This window comes from Enhydra lutris, unplaced genomic scaffold, assembly GCF_002288905.1.
Source record: "Enhydra lutris kenyoni isolate GAN:26980312 unplaced genomic scaffold, ASM228890v2 scaffoldscaffold16, whole genome shotgun sequence".
NCBI lineage: Eukaryota > Metazoa > Chordata > Mammalia > Carnivora > Mustelidae > Enhydra > Enhydra lutris.
Genome location: NW_019154100.1, coordinates 38,513,027 through 38,532,698, shown reverse-complemented (window position 1 = coordinate 38,532,698; position 19,672 = coordinate 38,513,027). Strand labels below are relative to the sequence as shown.

General features: G+C 40.5%; 1 protein-coding gene across 2 annotated transcripts in view; it reads left to right on the top strand.

The window, feature by feature from the left end:
• Window positions 1-6,293: 6,293 nt before the first annotated feature.
• LOC111147359 (inner mitochondrial membrane peptidase subunit 2) overlaps window positions 6,294-19,672 on the top strand; it is an 861,050-nt gene continuing 847,671 nt past the window's right edge. Inside the window, exons 1-2 of one of the 2 annotated variants that reach the window (XM_022503359.1) lie at window positions 6,294-6,320; window positions 6,851-6,923. The gene's annotated coding sequence lies outside the window, so the exon portion shown is untranslated. Of the gene's footprint in view, window positions 6,330-6,850; window positions 6,924-19,672 lie in introns of both variants that reach the window. The other variant, XM_022503360.1, reaches the window with a different exon arrangement.

Below are 19,672 nucleotides of genomic sequence, written 5' to 3'. Positions count from 1 at the left end.
AAAAAAAGATCAAGCAGAATGATTATTCCAGTAAAAAGAAGTTATACTAATAAGAAAGTCTTCACTGAACCTGAAAGTCAGTGATTGGTTTAAAAATTCTAAATTGTTATATAAGAAATCAATCTCAGGGGCGCCTGGGTGGCTCAGTGGGTTAAAGCCTCTGCCTTCAGCTCAGGTCATGATCTCAGGGTCCTGGGATCGAGCCCCGCATGGGGCTCTCTGCTCGGCAGGGAGCCTGCTTCCTCCTCTCTCTCTCTCTCTCTCTCTCTGCCTGCCTCTCTACCTACTTGTGATCTCTGTCAAATAAATAAATAAAATCTTAAAAAAAAAAAGATATCAATCTCAGTCACTTTATGAGATTCCATTATTTGCCTCTTGGTTTCTACTCTCCTGCCCACTTCTACCCCTAGCCTTTTTCTCCACGTTTGCCCTGCTTTGTGATGAATGTGATGAACGTTGATGAATGAGAAACAGAAGGCAGGAAGAATCTAGTAGAAAAAATTGCTTGTTTTTTCTCCTTCTGAAGGACAGTTCTGCTGCAGTCCCGGGTGGTTTCATATGTCTTCCTGAGATGTCCCTTGTGACCAAACAGTCAACTGTATACAGAGTTGATCCTTGAGCAACATGGGTATGAATGTTACAAGTCCGTTTACAAACAGATTTTTTTCAAGAAATACAGTGTTGTAAATATATTTTCTCTTCCTTACTATTTTCTTAATAACATTTTCTTTCCTCTAACTTTATTATAAGAATGCAATATATAATACATATACAAAATTCATGTTAATCCGCTGTTTATTTTATTGGTAAGGTTTTTGGTCAACAATTGGCTATTAGTAAAGTTTTCAGAGAGTCAAAAGTTACATGTGGAGTTTTGACTGAGTGGGGCTTGGTGACCCAAACCCCCCTCGTTGTCAGTAGTAGACTGTACTGTGAACCTAAAACCAGCTGGTAATGTACCACCTACATTTTCCTTCTTCCTGTCCCTCCCTCACTCACCCTATCCCCTCACTCTTGCTTTTCTAGGACTGGCCCCTCCACATCCAATAAAGGTTTAGCATGTAACTTTCTCTCAGGCACTGTTTTCTAGGAAATCTGGGCTAAAGCAGCATAATCCAAAACTGGATTATGAAAAATTTCAGACACATATGAAAGCTGAGGAAAAGTCCAATGAACTCCTATACGTTCATCACCAGACTCAATAATTACCCATTTTTTAAAAAGGATGTATTTATTTATTTATTTATTTGAGAGAGAGACAGTGAGAGCATGAGAGGGGAAAAGGTCAGAAGGAGAAGCAGACTCCCCGTGCAGCTGGGGGCCAAATGCAAGACTCAGTTCCAGAACTCTGGGATCATGACCTGAGCCAAAGGCAGTTGCTTAACCAACTGAGCCACCAAGGTACCCAATTATTACCCATTTTGTCACATATATGTCATTTATCTCTTCTCCTTCCTTTTTCTTTCTTTTCTCTCTCTCCTTCCTTTCCCCGTCCCCATTTCCCTCCCTCTCTTCCTTCCTTCCTTCTTTCCCTTCTTTTTTTTCTTCTTTCCTTGTTCAAAGTATTTTATTTTATTTTTTAAAAGATTTTATTTATTTATTTGACAGAAAGAGAGACAGTGAGACAGGGAACACAAGCAAGGGGAGTGGGAAAGGGAGAAACAGGCTTCCCGCTGAGCAGGGAGCCAGAGCTGGATCACCACCAGAGCCAAAGGCAGAAGCCTAAGGACTGAGCCTGAGCCTTGTTAAAAGTTATTTTAAAGCAAGTCCCAGGGAGTATGTCACTTCACTTCAACATACTTCAGAATGTCTCTGCAAAGATGATGGGCATTTTCTTACATAAACACAATGCCATTATTACACCTAGTAAGATAACAGTATTTCTTCAACATTATCTAACAACAGTCCATGGTCAAATGTCCATAATTGTCTTACAAGTCTTTTTACTGCTGTGATGTTTGAATCAGGACCCAGACAAGGTTATTGTACATTCGGTTGCTACCTGTTTTTAATCTAGAGCTTCTCTTTATTGTTTCCCTCTTCTTTTTGTCCTGTTATTAACTTGCTGTGAAGACAATGTCTGTTGTTTTACAGACTGTCTTGCACTCTAGATTTATCTGTTAATTTCTTCATGGTGCCATTTAACTTGTTCCTCTAACCCTCATGTTTCCTGTAAGCCTGTGAGTAGGAAGTCAGTTTTAAGGCCTGCTTAGATTCTGTTTTTTATTTTGTTTTGTTTGCAAGAACACTTCAAGGGGGTGCTGAGTGCTTTAGATGGCATCAGATCAGAAGGCCCCCAGTGTCTGGAGTCTCATTCTGTAGCACTACTTAGACAATCAGACAGATGTAGTGACACCCTGATTTCCATTGTAAAGTATATCATTGAACTTTTCATGTAATGGTTTCATCCACTGAAGATTGCTGCCTGAACCATTTACTTCACAAAGGATTGCTAAATTGCAATATCTCAATTCTCTTACTTCTTTCACATTTATTATAAGAAACACCTTCACCTCAACAGTGATGTGATTTTCTGAAATACAGTTCAAACAGGAAAGGCAATATGCGTTCTCATTCTTTTCCTTTGTTTTCTTTCCTGTTGAATATGGAGTTAGTGCCCTTGTTGCTTGCAAAAGTGTCCAATCAATTGTTTGTTTGTTTGTTGTTGTTTTTGTTTTCTCACCTTTGGAGTTTCATTAAGTGCTCTTGGATTTTTATATATTCAATATGTTTCAGACAATTGCATTCATTATTTTTGTTGGTGCTCAAATTGTCCCATCTCTGGCCAAACTGACTCTGTAGTTTTGGTGTTTGTGACCTTTTGACACCCTTATTTGTTACAAATGAATTTCTTGGCTTTGTAGCACAAGATATCTCATACTCTATATATCCTGCCCCAGACCTGGATGGATGTTATTTTATTTGTAGTAAAAATGAGAGCTTATATATCTAAAATTTTATTTCATGGCAGTAACTTTAGAACCTAGTATTTATTTAGGTAATAAATAAAACTATAATTACTTGTTTTATATATATTATATATATATTTCAAATTATTTATATAAAAGAAAATGTACACATTTCATTATAAGTATATGGAAGATTGGATTAATAACTGTATAGCAATGTTTCATTTTTCCAGGTGGCACAATTTATATTCAAAATTTCCCAGGAAGTTTGAAATGAGGAATATAAATGAAATCTCAAATGTTTTCATATGCATTCAAATAAGAGTATCAGTTTCATCAGAGTTGCTATAGTAAAAGCTTTGAAAAAACTTTCAGAAAGGTGATGGTTTGATAGAGCTGTCAAATTTGAGTTTTAGCTTGGAATAAGTGAAGGGCTATAATTTCAACTGTTAGCAGACTTTGGTGTGGGAATGCATAATATTGAATTTAATGAATGCAAAATTTGGCTGCAGTTCTCAGAGTAAGTTTGGAGGACCCTTGAGGTTACTGAGACCCTTTTTAGGGGGTTTGCAAGGTCTTCCCTTTTTCAACTACGAATTTGACTAAGGGCTGCTTTTCTTCATTATATTCTAGCTGTAACAACATATTGCAACAGATTGAATGCAGAAGTAGAATATGGGAATTCACCTGTTTCTCTTAAACCTGAGAGTAAAGAGATTTGCAAGAAATGTAGAAAGTCTATTTTTTCTCACTGAGTTTTTAAAAAATGTAGTCATTATTCGAAAAAGTTCATTATAATAACATGTAATAGGCTATTTAAAAAATGAATTAAACACATATCTAAAATTTTTCTGTCTTAGTTTTTAATACAGTAAATACAGACATATATAACCCATACAAACAAAAGCTCTTTAAAGTTCTCTTTTTAAGACTATAAAGAGATCTTGAGACCAAGAAGTTTACAAACCTCTATGATATCTTGGGCTATTTGCTTACCAATTGTGAGTATGTATGAACAGAAATAGATTTGAAATATATATATTCATAGAGTTTGTAAATTTAATTATTTCAAGTTAACTTTGCTTAAATATCTTCTTGAATACTAGACATGTCTAACCATACTTTAATTTTATACCTTAGTAAGGAATACATATAGGATTCATTTTCTCTCTGATTACATTAATGCTGCATGGAGGGCTATTTGAATATAAAAAGACAAATCATTATATTTCAACTCCACACATAAAGCTAAATATTCAGTTAGGAATTTAATTGATGGGTTGAAGAAAATGGGATGTTCTGAGGATTTAGCCCAGCTTCATTTTTAACAGACTATTTTTTAGGGTACTTTTACAGAAAAATTGAGCAGAAAGTATAGAGTGCCAATATATTCCCTGACCCATTTGCACAGCTTCCTCAACTCTCAATATCCCAGCACCGAAGTGGTGTATGGATGAAGCTACATTGACACATCATTGTTACTCAGAGTCTGTAGTGCATGGTTACTGTTCACTCTTGGTGGTACATTCTACGGGGCTGACAAATATATAATGCTATGTATCACCCTGATAGTATCAGAGAGAATATTTTCACTGCAGTAAAAATCTGTGCTCCACCTACTCTTTCCTCCCCCCAGTCCCTCAACCCTTGGTGGCCACAGTTTCTTTTACTGTCTCCATCATTTTACCTTTTCCAGAATGGCACATAGTTGAGGTCATATGCTATACCATAACCTCTCTAGATGCCTTCAGCTTCTTAAGCCCATGTGATGAATCTCAGTGACAATGTTCAGTCAGATTTAGCAACACATCTTGTATGTTAATTAACTTTCATTATACTAAAAATCACACATACTTGTCTTTGTTATTTATCCATGTACATTCCATTCCAAAGAGTCAGCTGTAATGGCCAGGAACTCCATCTGTTTAATTTGGGGTCATCCACATTGATTATTATTAGTACTGTTAACCTAAAAAATAGCCACTTTATCAACAAAATGGGTTTATTTAGGAATAGTAGAGAGTTGTGGTTTTGGACATGCAAGCTATGGCAAATCCACAGGCAAATGCAAAAAACAAAGGAGAGGTTTGTTATTTTATGGAGAAGGAGGAAGTCTGGAGGTGTTGTTTTCAACATAAGCCCATTGGAGAAAAGCAAGAGCATAGAATGATGATGGTTTCTCATTGGCTGGCTTCCTCATTTCTTGTAGGAGATGCAGTGTTCATCTTTCCCTGTTAAGGACGGTCATTGATGTTTCTTTCCTGTTAAGGATTGCTCTGTTGGGGTTCTGTAATTAATGTGGAGTGGGTGGTACGGTTGTAGCTTCCGAACTCCACTTTAGTGAGGTTTCCCTTTATTAATTGCACAATGCCAAAAGAGTGCAATCGAGTTTGTAGACAGGTTGCCAATGCTATTTGATGATGGTGGGCCTCACAGCTAAGTGCACATGGAATTAAATCCTTAAGCCCTGGCAGGGAAGAACTTGCCCTACAGTAATTCTTTCAGTGATGAATGAGAAAAACTACAACACTGGCACATATCCTCTTTGCAGGAAAGCAACTTTATTCTCAGGAGATGCCAGGGGTTCTAGCTATCAGGTCGCGTGTCTGAGTAGGTTCTTAAACCTTTAGAATTGATTTTGAACAAAAGTACCAGAACATCTGGTACTAACATTTGTATTAAATGATTTGAAAATGTGCAGAGTAGTTTGTCATCATTCGCAAGATAAAGACAGAAATAAAGAGGGATATCATTGGAGGGGGATAAAAGAGAGAATAAGTGTTTTATATCTGTTTGGTAGGTTGAGGTTCCATTTTGTTTGTAGGTTGTTATAAACCCGTAAGTTTGTAGAAGACAAAAGCTTAGGTATGAAATTCCAGCTTTTCCAAAGTAAACCCCCCTGTTCTGGATTATTCGTTTTGGTTTGCCTAGAGAAAGCAAAATTGAAATAGTCTTCCTGTTTACACTTTAGTAGAAAAAACGCAGTAAAGGTGTCCAGAGGGAGAGCTCTGGAGAAGCTCTTTGCCCCTATAACCGTACACTCCAAGCAACTGCTGGGGTCTCCATTTCCTGAGCTCTATAATAAGGGAGGAGCTGAAGACCAAGCCGAAACCAGAGTTTCGGCTCCCTCTTGTCCTCTCTGTCATTAGTACAGTGCAGACCTTAGAGTAAAGGCTCAGATATTGCTTGCTGAATGAGTGTTACTTTTGATCCGTTGGAAATCCACGACGGGTTTTGGGCCTAACCCAGGCGGGCTCCCGAGTTAGGAGGGGGAGGAGAGGGTGGTGCCGGTTTTCCGCCGGGGGCGGAGCTTCGCGCGGCTCCGGCGCGCCAGGGAATTGAGGCGGAGCTTTCCGCCGGCGGTGGGCGGGGCTAGCGCGGGGACTTCCCCTGGGCTGAGCTGCGCAGCGGGTGCGGAGGGTGGGAGCCCGGTGGCGGTTCGGGGGGTGGTTCTGAGAGGATGGAGGGGGTGGGTGGGTGCTCAGCCGCCGGCCTCTGGCGGTCCCCGGGGCTTGGGAACCTAACGGGGGAGTCGTTTCCAGGCGGGGCGGGAACTGCTGGGAGGTTGAGGGCTGCTCGGCCGCGAGTCCTGCGGTGTCGCGAGCATGTGTGCGTGCGCGTGTTTATCTGAGGCCCCGCGCGGCGGCCGACCCTGCCGCCTACTCCTCTGGCTAACTACGGTTGCAAACCGGCGCCTAACCGCGGCAACACCTAGCCGGGAGGCGGCTCGCTCTTCCCCGCCAAGTGGGCACTCCCAGATCGCGCCCTCTCCTCGTCCCCCTCGTAGGGGACAACTCGGGCTCCAAGCCCTGGCCATGAGAGGGAGCGCTGTGGGGACGCGCTGTCCTCTGCCTTGAACTGTTGGGCTTGTGGTGGGAGTCCCTGAGGCTTGAACACCAGGGTTTTAAAGCACCTGTCTGTCTCTGTCATTTTACTTTTAGGGTTTTGGCCAAATTGGGCGAGGGCACAAAATAACCACTTACCCCTTCTCACCGAGGAAGAACGGGAGAAAGGGTAAGTAAGGAATGATCAGGGGTGGAAGGAGCTAGGGCTGTAGGAAGAAAGACCAAGGAAGAGAAAAATCCAGATCCAGAACTGCCCCTGGGGGATTCTTCCATTTCATCAGGAACGTGAGGCCCACTTTCAAGGGTCACAGGCTCCAAACCCAAGAGTTTTTTTCAGGCCTAGAATCTGTAGCGCTGGCTGGGAGTTTGGCGGCTTGGCAAAGATCCCTTTTAGCCATTTGACCTGATAGAAAACTGTCCTTACCCTTCCCGTCTTTGGAACGTGGGTCTTGCAGTTGTCTCTCTCCAGTCCGTGTCTCACTCTAAGCTAACTTTGATTAATCCCAGAGACTGAGTATTGAAGATTCAGGGCCCTGCTTGATTATCGACAGGACCTCCACCCACAGATCTTTACATTTTAAAAAGGGACTCCTGTAAAAATTCTTTAGAACGCCAAAGGGTGAAATTAATTAGCGAGATGATACCTGTTGAAATCCTTTTAGGATCTTGTCACAAGCTCATAGAGGAAGGTTTTTTGTTTGTTTGTTTGTTTTTGTTTTTGTTTTTTTCCAGTGTCGAGGTTGACATTACCAGGCTGGGCCTTTTACTCTTGACTTTCACTTTGATACCCCTCACATATTCTATTCACTTCTGAAAAGTAGCCAAACAGCACACTGAAGCCCTTGGAGGTTTGCTGTGATTTTCAGTGTGATCTCTTTCAACAGTTCTTTTTTGCAAATTTTCTGTCAGTTCTCCAATATACCACTCCTTCCTTCTTACTGGTGAAATGAAACACAGCCCCTCTCCGAAGTTTGGGAATACCTTCTGCATCCTGTGTGTTCTGTATCAACCAACATTGTAAATTAGCTAAAATTCAGGTTAGCCACAAGCAAGAATGTTGCAAACCATTCTTGGATACTTACAGAGGAAAGCTAGAATTAACCTCTGTGTCAAATTGACATTGGCTGCCTGTGCCCTGAATCTGCCTTATTTGTCTGGACTCAAGTGATAGATAACCATATAATTTATGTAAAACCAGAAAATAGTTGTTTATTGATGATGGTTCATTCATTGATGCGGTAGATATTTATTCTTTCCCCGCCAAAGTGTGGAACACTGATACATTAGGATGGTAAAATGAGACTGGGTTTGGAGATGGCCATTTGGAGCAGGCCTTTCACCAGTTTTCTGTAGGTTTTTGGAGTACTTAAGTATGTAATGTACAAGACCTTCCCTGTACTATTGATCTTAGTTATGTGCAGGTCTGTACGTGTTGTGGGGGGACAGTACTATTTTTCTGCCTTCTAGTACTTTCAGTGATAAACTTTCAAGGATTACTGACCGTGGTGATTTGTGTCCTGTTTTAGAATAGTGTTACTGGACAGAGAATCAGTTGCGAACTCAGGTTTGGCTGCTGGCAGCTTGAAAATCAATACTTGAGAGATAGGTGAGAGACAAGTGGGAAAGAAAAGATTGTTTTATTCAGGAAGCTGGCAACCTGGGAGGATGGTGGACTAATGTCCCAAAGACCACCTTCCCAGTCCAGGTGAAGCTGAAGAGTTTTAAAAGGGAAGATGTGACAAACGGGGTTAGGAGGCCCTACGTGCAGAAGAAGCTGGGGCCCAGGTGGTAATTGGTATGTCGACATGATCCAGAACAGACTTGCTGGCCTCAGCAGCAGCTGTTTTCAAATGTGATTAGGCATTATCTTCTGGGAAAGTTTAGTCCTTCACTCTTCAAGGCCAGCGGTTTGCAAATCTCAAGAAAGTAGGTTAGTTTGGCTGCAGACCAAGGGACTGAGGTTAGCAAGCAAGGAGTGCATAAGCTTGAGACAGGTTAACCCTTAAGAGCCATTGGAGCACCATTATAGCTTTGTAGTCATTTTGCAGTGTATTTTTTTTTTTTAAAGATTTTATTTATTTGACAGAGATTACAGGTAGGCAGAGGCAGGCAGAGAGAGAGGAGGAAGCAGGCTCCCCGCTGAGCAGAGAGCCCAATGTGGGGCTCGATCCTAGGACCCTGGGATCATGACCTGAGCCGAAGGCAGAGGCTTTAACCCACTGAGCCACCCAGAGGCCCCATTTTGCAGTGTATTAAATGTAACAGTATAAAGATCAGATGAGGATAATATTTTGCATTGTTCCATAAAGATGACATAAGATGAGAAAACATGGAGTGTTAAGGATGATGCACTTAATAAATATTAGATTGTTCACTTGTATGAGTTTCTGTACATTTAACCTCATTTTTTATTTAAGATAACTTTTTCTGGTCACAAAGGTTATATAAGATTAAAAAAAGTTATTTAAAAATGAGTCTTGCAGGGATATAAAAGGTAGAAAGTGAGTCTCTTATGAACTCTCAGAGGAACCCTTTCAACTGTTTGTGTTTCTTTCTTCAACTTTGTTTCCTGTTATATGTTACTATTTGGCAAAACTGTAAATTTCTGCCTTTTACCTCCATATTCTAGGCTATGTACCACCACTCCTTGTTCCATCACCTGTCCCCATGTAGAAGTGACATGTCTTTTAGAGTCTTCTAGAAACGGGTCCCAGTCCTGGCTGTTATCTCATGAGCTCTGCGACTTTGTGCCAGTTAAAACTCTACTCCCTAACTTCTCACCTGTCAAAACAGAACAATGAGTATATTAAAAAGTGTGCAAAAAGACAGCATCTGGCATACAGATACTAACTTAATTTCCCTCTCTTTTGATCTGGTCACCTATCACATTCTTTTTTTTTTTTTTTTTAAGAGGGGGAGAAAGAATCTTTTTTTTTTTTTTTTAAGATTTTTTTTTTTATTTATTTATCTGACAGAGAGATCACAAGCAGGCAGAGAGAGAGAGGAGGAAGCAGGCTCCCCGCTGAGCAGAGAGCCCGATTGGGGGCTCGATCCCAGAACTCTGAGATCATGACCTGAGCTGAAGGCAGCGGCTTAACCCACTGAGCCACCCAGGCGCCCCACCTATCACATTCTTAATGATCCTCTTTGCAATTGAAGCAAGGGATCTCATACTTAACATTCCTGCAGGTGGGTGTTTGCATTTTCACAGTGATCACCTGTTAAATCTGATCCTCAAATTTCTGGGATAACATTGGCACCTGAAGTGGTTTGAATCCCCTTTCCCCATTCCCCCCTTGTTCATTCCACAGCCATGTCTAACGAGTGTCAGCTTGAAAAATGAAGGGAAGGAGTTTCTATAAATGTGTTTAAAAAGCTCTGACACTGTTCCTAACGTGGGAAAGACATAGTACCGCATTTAGCTGAGTGCTTAAATTTAGGATTTCTATTTCAGAAATGTCTTTGGTTTATAAGAATTACAATAAAAATGCTGATGCTTCATGTCCAAACTGTCATGATTTTGCCAAGTTGTGGGTTTAATATACAGCTAAGCTTGTGTTTAGTGTGTCTAATACAGCTCTGGAAGCCAAGAAAGACAAGTCCACAGACATCAGATTTTTACACCAGACATCTGGTTTCACTTTGCTAAGGAGTACATTTTGTCAGTAGATTATAGGCATATCAGCTGTACTGCTGTAGTTTGTGGCATTATATCATAAGGTCTGGGTCTGTAGGGCTTAGTGTGATGTTTTATTCAAATGACAGCATACTGCAAACGAGCATCTGGTCAGATAAGCATGCTTCCCACAGGTGTCTTCTAGTGTCATTGTTCTTACAAGTTAACAAGGTAAAATAGTTTCTATCCTTGGTGGTTTTTTTGTGGAAGAAAAATATTCTTAAAAGCCTTGCTAAAGATTAGCCCATTGTATTCCAGAAATTAATTTTCAAGTCCATTTTTGTTTGTAATGTGGAATAGTGTACTTACAGGAATAAAATAACAAATGGCGTTTAGGTTCCCAGATCAGGACCCCAAAGCTATGTTACGTTATGTTATGTTATGTTATTTGTTTAAAAAAAAAAAAAAAAAAAAACTACTCTGAGATCAAGACCTGAGCTGAGATCAAGAGTTGGACACTTAAACCACTGAGCCACCCGGGTGCTCCACCAAAGCTATTTTAACTCATTGTATGCCCATTATTAGTGGTATACTATAGACTTTAGCCAAAAGTTATAATAGTGTTTTGGAAAATGATATATTCTGAGGTGCCACCTAGAATAGCTAGACCACATCTCTCTTCATTTTGAGGTAGTCAGGAGTATAGAAATACTCTGGAGTCTGTTATCTCTGGGTCTTCAGGTAGGATCTGTGATTACTTACCTGTGATCTTGGATACAAATTCTTCATCTGTGAAATGGGATAATTACTCATGGTTACTCTGAGGTTTAGTGAGTGTTTGTGAAGTAGCACAATATGTAGTACAAAATTGGCCCTCAGTAAATAGTAGTTTCATTTCTTTCCTCTAGGTCCTGGCCATGAGAACAAAGATGGCCAACCTCCTAGCCCCTGCCTTATATCTCAGACTAATCCACTGGTAGGACCTGTGGCTCCAGCAGAGGGATCTGGAATTTGGGAATCTGGGATTTAGTAGTGGGGGCTGGGAAAATGCTATGGAGAATAATGACAAAGGGGAGGAGTGGTGAACTGACAGAGGAAGTTGCCAATCTTTTTTTTTTTTTTTTTAAGATTTTATTTATTTATTTGACAGAGAGATCACAAGTAGGTAGAGAGGCAGGTGGGGGTGGGGGCCGGGGCCGGGGAGAGCAGGCTCCCTGCTGAGCAGAGAGCCTGACATGCTCAATCCTAGGACCCTAAGATCATGACCTGAGCCAAAGGCAGAGGCTTAACCCACTGGGGCTTAACCCAGGGGCCCCGGAAGTTGCCAGTCTTTTGATCAGTCCACGGATTTAGGCATATGAATTAATTATTTGACAAGTAGAAAGAACCACCTTCATCTCTGGCTTTTCCATTGATCTTTTGTCAGCAGCTCTCTTGGTCTTGCTCTATTGTCTACCTCCTTATTGCCTGCTTAACCTATTGATAAGTTCTTTTTTTGTTTTGTTTTTTGTTTCCTTGATAATACCTGAAAATCATTTACTTCTATTTTTTAATAGGTGGGACTTAATAATAGATGTCCATACTTCCTTAGGATCTGGACTTCTTCTATACTTAAAGTCCAGTTGATCTTCTTATCCTTTCGTTGGTCTGTAGTTCATTAATTCCTTGTTTTTCTTTTAAACTATATGCTATGTGCATTGAACTTGTGCTGAGGATATAAAGATGAAGTCACTGTCCTTGATCAAGGATCTTATAGTCTAGTAGGACAATAGACATCTTGACCAACAGTTCAAATATTGTGTGCTATTTCCCCTAATGGAGATATAGTGCAAAGCAAGGCTAGCAGGAGCTCTTGACCCCTGATGGAAATGCCAGAGGAGGATTTTAGCAGTGGTTGTGTTTGAGCTGAATCTTGAAAGCTGAGTAGAAGTGAGCAGGGTGACAAGCAGCAAAGAGCATTTCCACACAGGCCTAATGGCATGAATAGTTGTATGGTATTATGAGGGCCTGGTGTGTTCAGGGAGCTATATGTAGGTCAGTTATATTGGAGTATGAAGGGCAAAATCAGCAGTGAAAGGAGATGAAACCAGATAGCTAAGTCAGGGCATACTTCCTATGCCACGTGCAACATTGTGAGTGACGTGAAAGGTCACCATGAAAGCGGTGTGCTGGGTAGATTCGGGGACAGTGAGGTGCTGGGTGGGGAGGAAGACTGCAGGCCTGAGCTGACAGTGCATTAGTATGGATAATGGGAACCTGAGAGCTGAGACACGGCTGGACGTAGTGAGGGTACTTGGAAATTAGAAATTTTTGGAAAAATATTTAGGAGGAGGGAAAATTGGCTGATTTTTGTGACTGTTTGAATGTAACAGGAATGGGAGCCTGAGGATGCTGCAGTATGGGTAGTGAGAGGGAAAAGTGAAGAGGAAGCGGGTCTGAGGGTCAGCTCATGAGTTCAGGTTGGGACATGTGATTAAATTGCTTGCAGGGCAATTTAAACTTGGTGAGTTGGGGCTGTCTAGGAGGCGGCTGGATATGAGGTCTTGGAGCATCACGAAGAATGTGGAGGCTGGAGATGCAGATTTCTAAGTGCTTACTATATGGAGAGTCCTTAACGGTGTGGGTAGGGACAAAAGGCTTAGAGGAACTGCATAAAAAGAGAAGAGTAAAGGACTCAAAGTAAGCCCTGGAGAATATTGAAATTTTAAGGACAAACCAAGACAAAGACAGAGATACGAATGCTGAAGGGGAGTGGCCAGAGAGGCTGGCAGGAAAGAGAAAGCATAACTTTTCAGGCTGACTTGTAGAGTTTCAAGAAGTAGAACCCAGTTAAGCTTGAATCACCAAGTACGAATCATCAAGTACATGAAGATTATAAAGTGCCTGTTGGAAGTCAGTGGTTCCCTTGGACTGGTGGGGGCAGAGACTACACTGCATGGGTAGAGGAATGAGTCCGAGGGGAGGAAGACAGGAGAGAGTAGGTGTGCCTGGGCGCCTCCTCAGAGATTCTGTCTTCATCGGTCTTCAGTCCAGAATTTTCAAAGCTCACCAAGGGTATCATGTGTCTGAAGATGAGAACCACTGTGGCAGACTTCTTTTTTTGAGGGGAGAGAGAGCATGTATATATGCTGAGAGGAAGGAGCCCCGTAGACAGGGAGGTGTTGAAAAGGTGGTTGCCTGTAATCACTGTTCTTTGTCTTGTTTCTTGGGGGTAAAAATCAAATTGTCACTGTCTTTGCCTAATCTTCCCTTTGAAACAAACAAAACCCATATGTGACCCCACCTTTCAATATCCTATTGACCCTTTTTCTCCTGGCTCAGAGTTCCACTGCTAACTTGCTCTCCCCAAATCTGGCCTTTTTGTATACATTATTCTCTGACCTAATCCACTTGTGGGGGGAAGAAAAGTCCCCATTTATTAAAAACTGAAAAATTTCAAAGGAGTGTGTACTGGGAGGCTAAGGGGAAATTTTTCAGCCAAACATAAAAAATGATCTGGTTTAGCAATACTAATTCATATCTGCTATCTTCAGGGCTATCTATGTAAGATGGAAAGATACATAAGATGGGAAGGATGAATGAGATAGGGATTCTGCCCTGAAGGACTCCTCAGGTCAGTGAGAGCAATGGATGTGTGAGTAAGTGACTTATGCAATATATGCTGTTACAGAGGTTCAAAGTAAGATGGATGCAAAAAAAAAAAAAAAAAAAGGCCTTTCTTCTGTATGATCCTGAAGACTTCACAGAGGAGGCAACACTTGAGCTAGAACTTGCAGTGGAATTAAGGCATGGGATGCTGAGGTTCAAGGACTGGGATTGAGGGAATAAAATATTTTGGTGGCCCCATGAGAGTGGCAGAATGGGTTTGAGTTTTTCATCTCCTCTTCCTCCTGTTCTCCTTGGTTTATTGCAAGTTATCTTTGTCTTTCAGGGACCTTTGGGGGATAAAGAGGTTTTAGCTTACATGAAGAGATATCTGCAGTTTCTCCTTTTGTAGTCTAAGCTTTCTGTGAATTTACCACTACTGGTTTATTATATGCTAGATGGCTAAAATAGACCAGAGTAATTAAATCAGTCTCTGGGGATGACGTTCAGGTACTGATATTTTTCAAAGTGTCCCCAGGTGTTCTAATGGCAGCATGGGTAGAGAACCACTGGGCTAAAATACAATTCAGAAGAAAAGATTGGGGCTTAGAGCTAAAGAGTTATAGGTTGGGTTTCTTTAAAAAAATATAGTTGGATTTTTATGATTCTTTTTAACAGCATGTGTCCTCAGTTAAGTTACTTAGACTTCTCTAAGCCCCATCATCCTTTGGAAAATAGGAATGGTAGTAAACCTGTCCCACCTTGTAGAAATGTGTGGGTCAAAAGAGGTGATTATATCAAGGGACATTGCATGCAGATGTGGTTGTGACAATGAAATATTCTGTTGATTTTTTCCAGGAGTAGACAGGCTAAGAGCTGGCCACCTTGCCCTGTAAGGTAGTAACAATTTCATGAAATAGAACTTAAGATTTCACCATCATGAACATTTTGCTGCTCTATTTTACTACATTTGTGTAATGCTAAAATGTTGAAGACCTAAAGCAAAAATGCAAATCCTTAAAAAATTAGCTATTGAGCATTTCTTGTCTGACATATTGTTTAAAATTATACAGATGTTTATTGTGATTAAGATTGTAAAGTATATAAATATTTTCAATGTCAGTAATATGATTGTTGAGTATTAAATGTTCTACATAGGTTTTTGTTCTTAAAGCCTGTACATTAAAAAAAAAAAAAACCCAGAAATCAGGGCACCTGGGTGACTCGGTGGGTTGGGCCTCTGCTTTCAGCTCAGGTCATGATCCCAGGGTCCTGGGATTGAGCCCGCATTGGGCTCTCTTCTCAGTGGGGATCCTGCTTCCTCCTCCCCCTCTGCCTGCCTCTTTGCCTACTTGTGGTCTGTCTCTCTGTATCAAATAAATAAATAAAATCTTAAAAAAAAAAAAACAAAAAACAGAAATCTTCCAGAAAACAGTAAAAAGCCCACAAAGTACCATGGAATACCATGAATTCAATGATATTGCAGGTCTCATCATGTCTGTCAAGTATATAGGAACATAGGCTGTGTCTCTCTCTCTCTTTTTTTTTTTAAACTGTGGGATACCTGGTATTGGTGCTGGTGGTATAATCACACTGAAATGATCATTGTTATGGTATTATAACTTACTTTACTTGAGAAGTAAGTTTAATGGCAAGAAAACTGAACCTAAAGCTTAGAGATTAGATTCCAGACCTGGTTTCCCTGCCCACTCCTAAATGGTAGTAGATAAGTTAGTTTCTCGGAGCCTCACATGCATCAGTTCTCTGTTGCTTTGTAACATAATCAAAATCTCAGTGGCTGAAAGCAACAATAATCATTTTTAAAAGATTTATTTATTTATTTATTTGACAGAGAGAGAGAGAGAGAGAGAGAGAGACAGTGAGAGAGGGAACACAGCAGGTGGAGTGGGAGAGGGAGAAGCAGGGAGTCGAATGTGGTACTAGATCCCAGGACCCCAGGATCATGACCTGAGCCAAAGGCAGATGCTTAATGACTGAGCCACCCAGGCACCCCAACAATAATCATTTATTATATCATGTTTGTGGTGGGTCAGTAGTTTGGGTGGTTCTGGCTCAGGATCTCATGTGGTTGCTGTCAGATGCCAGCAGGAGGTGCAGTTATTGGAGGACACGCCTGGGGCTACAAGGTTCCTTTCCAAAGTGCCTATCACATGGCTGGCAATTTGGTGTTGGCAATTTGGTTCCTCTCCATCAGGGGCTTTCCATGGGGCTGCCCCTACCTGGTAGGTTATGGGAGCTGGCTTCCCCAGAGTGACATACATGAGACCAAGGTGGAAACTGTAGTGCCTTTTATGACCTATCCTTGGAAGTCCCCTACCACCATTTTTGATGTCTTATTGGTCTCACGGGCCAGCCCTGATTGAGAGTGAGACACAGGATATGAAGCATGTATCATCGGGGACCATCTTGAGAGGTTGGCTGCCTGACAGGATGACAACGTCTACCCAGCATAGCATAGCTTTGGGTTTCAGTGAGGAATTTATGGAAAATCATTTGCGAAACATTAAAGTAGCAGATAAATTTTTCAAGTTTTTCACATCTTCTAGTATAGAAGTGGTACATCTATCTCGTGGGAGAAAATTATGAGCAAGAACAGTAACCATAGCAAGACCCTGTTGGTCAACTGGTGACCATAGGTTTTATCCAAGATTGTCTCCTTGATGAAATCTTGGAATGTCTGTTTTTATGTCTCTTTCTTGGCATTTGCTCTACTTTGCATTGGTAAGAGTCATGTATGGACGTGTCTCACCCTGTGTTGGACTGGAAACTTTTAGAGTGGGAACTACATCTTACTCTTCATTGTCTTATGGCATTTTTAACTTAATGCTTGGTACTTCATTGGTGTTTAATTGTTATTAGCTGAACTGAATTGAATCACTAGCACAACTCCCGTCTTTATGCCTCCCCTGAAATTTCAGATGCAGAGGGTCATTATTTGCTCAGATGGTACTGATGAGAGTGGTAGCTCCTTCTGGAACCATCTCTAAGCCTGTCCAGTGGGTCCCTGATTTGCCCCGATAGCCTTTAGCCTCTCCTAAGTGGCTCACATATTTGGATCTGCCAGGGACTTAGCCTATTCTCGTTGATGACCAAAGCAAGCAAGCACACACACTGCACAATCATTCCTATATGACTGTTACAGAATCTCATTGTACCCACACCCCGTTTGGTAACTCATACCAAGTTTTTGACTTCTTAGCTGAAGAATGCCCAGAAGATAAAAGTTTATATCTTTCTTCCATGTAATAAATCATAAAAATTTAATCTTCACCATTTTATCCAAAAGTTTATTTTAAGAGCTAGGTCTTTATATGGCACCTTGACACACACCCTTTCATACATCTTTTTTTTGAAAAATGTTTGTAGCATTTATGGTCAACTTTTGAAAAATCATCCTGCTTGTAGCTGGAGGACACATTGTAAACACATTTTCAAGTTCTAGTTTTTTTTTTCTACTTTTAGAATTGTGTTCAGCAAAGCCTTTTTTTAAAAAGAAGGGAAATGTTTGTAACATTGTTGTATTTGTTATAAGCAATGTTACATTTGTAACATTACATTTAGAATAATCTATTTCATACGGTTTTCACATTATGTAGACCAATAAATTCAGAGTATCTCAGGATTGTTTTCTCCTTTCTGTTCTCTCATGTGGACTTTCCTGCTGATTTCCTTCTTTAGGAATTCTTTGCTTCCTTCTCCATTACCTGCCTTCTCTGTCAGTTGTCTGTACCAAATTTTCTCCCTGTCTTTGGACTTAGTCTGCAATGTCATGTTCGAGTATGAGCAGGCTGCAAGGGGCAGAGCAGGCATTGTGAGTAGCACTGAGTACATAAAGAAGAGTTCAGCTGAACATTAGGGTTGATGGTCAAAGGTTCTTTGCTAAGTAGGTAATAGTGGACCTATATAGCAACTTGTGTTAGGAAAAGATTAGAGTTGCCACAGTTAATTTGTCTTAATTTTTGAAAATAGATTTTTTTAGCCCAGTTACTTTTATAGTAAATTTTTTTTAGCCCAGTTTTAGGTTTACAGCAAAAAAATACAGATTTTTCCTATGTACCCCACATGCGTACATGCATAGCTTCTCCCATTATCAACAGTACCTACCAGAATGATACATTTATTACAACCAAGGAGCCTACATTGACACAGCATTTACATGAGGGTTCACTCTACGTACATTTGAATAAACGTGTTATAACATGTGTGCATCGTTATAGTATCATATAGTAGTTTGACTGCCCCAAAGTCTACCATATTCTGCCTATTCATCCATCGCTCCCCACTACCCATAGATCTTTTTACTATCTCCATAATTTTGCCTTTTCCAGAATGTCGTGTAGTTAGAATCATACAGTGTGGAGCCTTATTTCCTTAAATTTTAGTTTGCCTGGTTTAGCAGATTATTTAAAGCATTTTGGTGTTTTTCCAAGAGTTTATTTTTTAATGAGTTTTATTAGTGTCAGATTCAAATACTGAGTAATTATTATTTAGTTTTGTTTAATAACAATTTTGTATCATTATATAAGGATAGTTTGAGGCACTTCATAAACTAATTAGCTTTCTTATGAGTCTATTTCTCATGTGTAAGAGAAGTTCTATAGTCTGTACACTTGAGTTATGACACTAATAGTTTAAGTTTGAGATTAATAGTTTGAGACATGTGGTGTATATGACTGCATGATGTTAATATTCTAAACATTTCATTAAAACCTTTGTTTTAAAACTTAAAAAATAGATATTAAATATAAATTTCTAGACTTTAAAAAGGTGCTGTATGGTGAAAAGAATGTGGTTTTATTCGAGTGCTAGCTCTATCAGAAATATGAACGTGAATTTTTTGTCTCTGAATTTCATTTGTTAAAAAGATTTTGTTTATGAATTTGACAGAGAGAGAGAGAGAGAGAGAGAGAGAGAAAGAGAAAGCACAAGCAGGGGGAGCGGCAGAGGGAGAGGGAGAAGCAGACTCCCTGCTGAGCAGGGATCCCTTTGCTGGGCTCAGTCCCAGGGCTCTGGGATCATGACCTGAGCCGTAGGTAAACACTTAATTGACTGAGCCATCCAGGTACCCCTGAATGTCTTTTTTTTTTTTTTTTTTTTTGAGAAGTGGAGATAACATGTACTTTATAAGTTATTTTTGAGCACTATATGAGCTATTGGTTAAAATCCTATGTAAATTTTTTTTTTAGAGAGCGTGAAAGAAGGAAAGAGTGAGGTAAGGGGCAAAGGAAGGAGGAGAGAGAGGGAGAGAGGGAGAGAATCATAAACAGACTCTGTGCTGGATGTGGGGCTCAATCTCATAACCCTAAGATCATGACCTGAGCTGAAATCAAGAGTCAGATGCTTAACCGATTGAGCCACCCAAGCAACTCAAAATCCTATGTAAATTTTAACTTGTTATAAAGAAATGTAAGGAATTAATCATTTAATGAATTGTACTTAGTTATTATATCTTAATTCTTCTTTTTTTTTGTTTTTGTTTTTGTTTTGTAGACAAGTACTAAAGGGGAAGAATGATTTGGGTTTAAGAAGGTGATACTGCTAGGGGCGCCTGGGTGGCTCAGTGGGTTAAAGCCTCTGCCTTCGGCTCAGGTCATGATCCCAGGGTCCTGGGATCAAGCCCCACATCGGGCTCTCTGCTCCGCAGGGAGCCTGCTTCCTCCTCCCTCTCTCTCTGCCTGCCTCTCTGCCTACTTGTG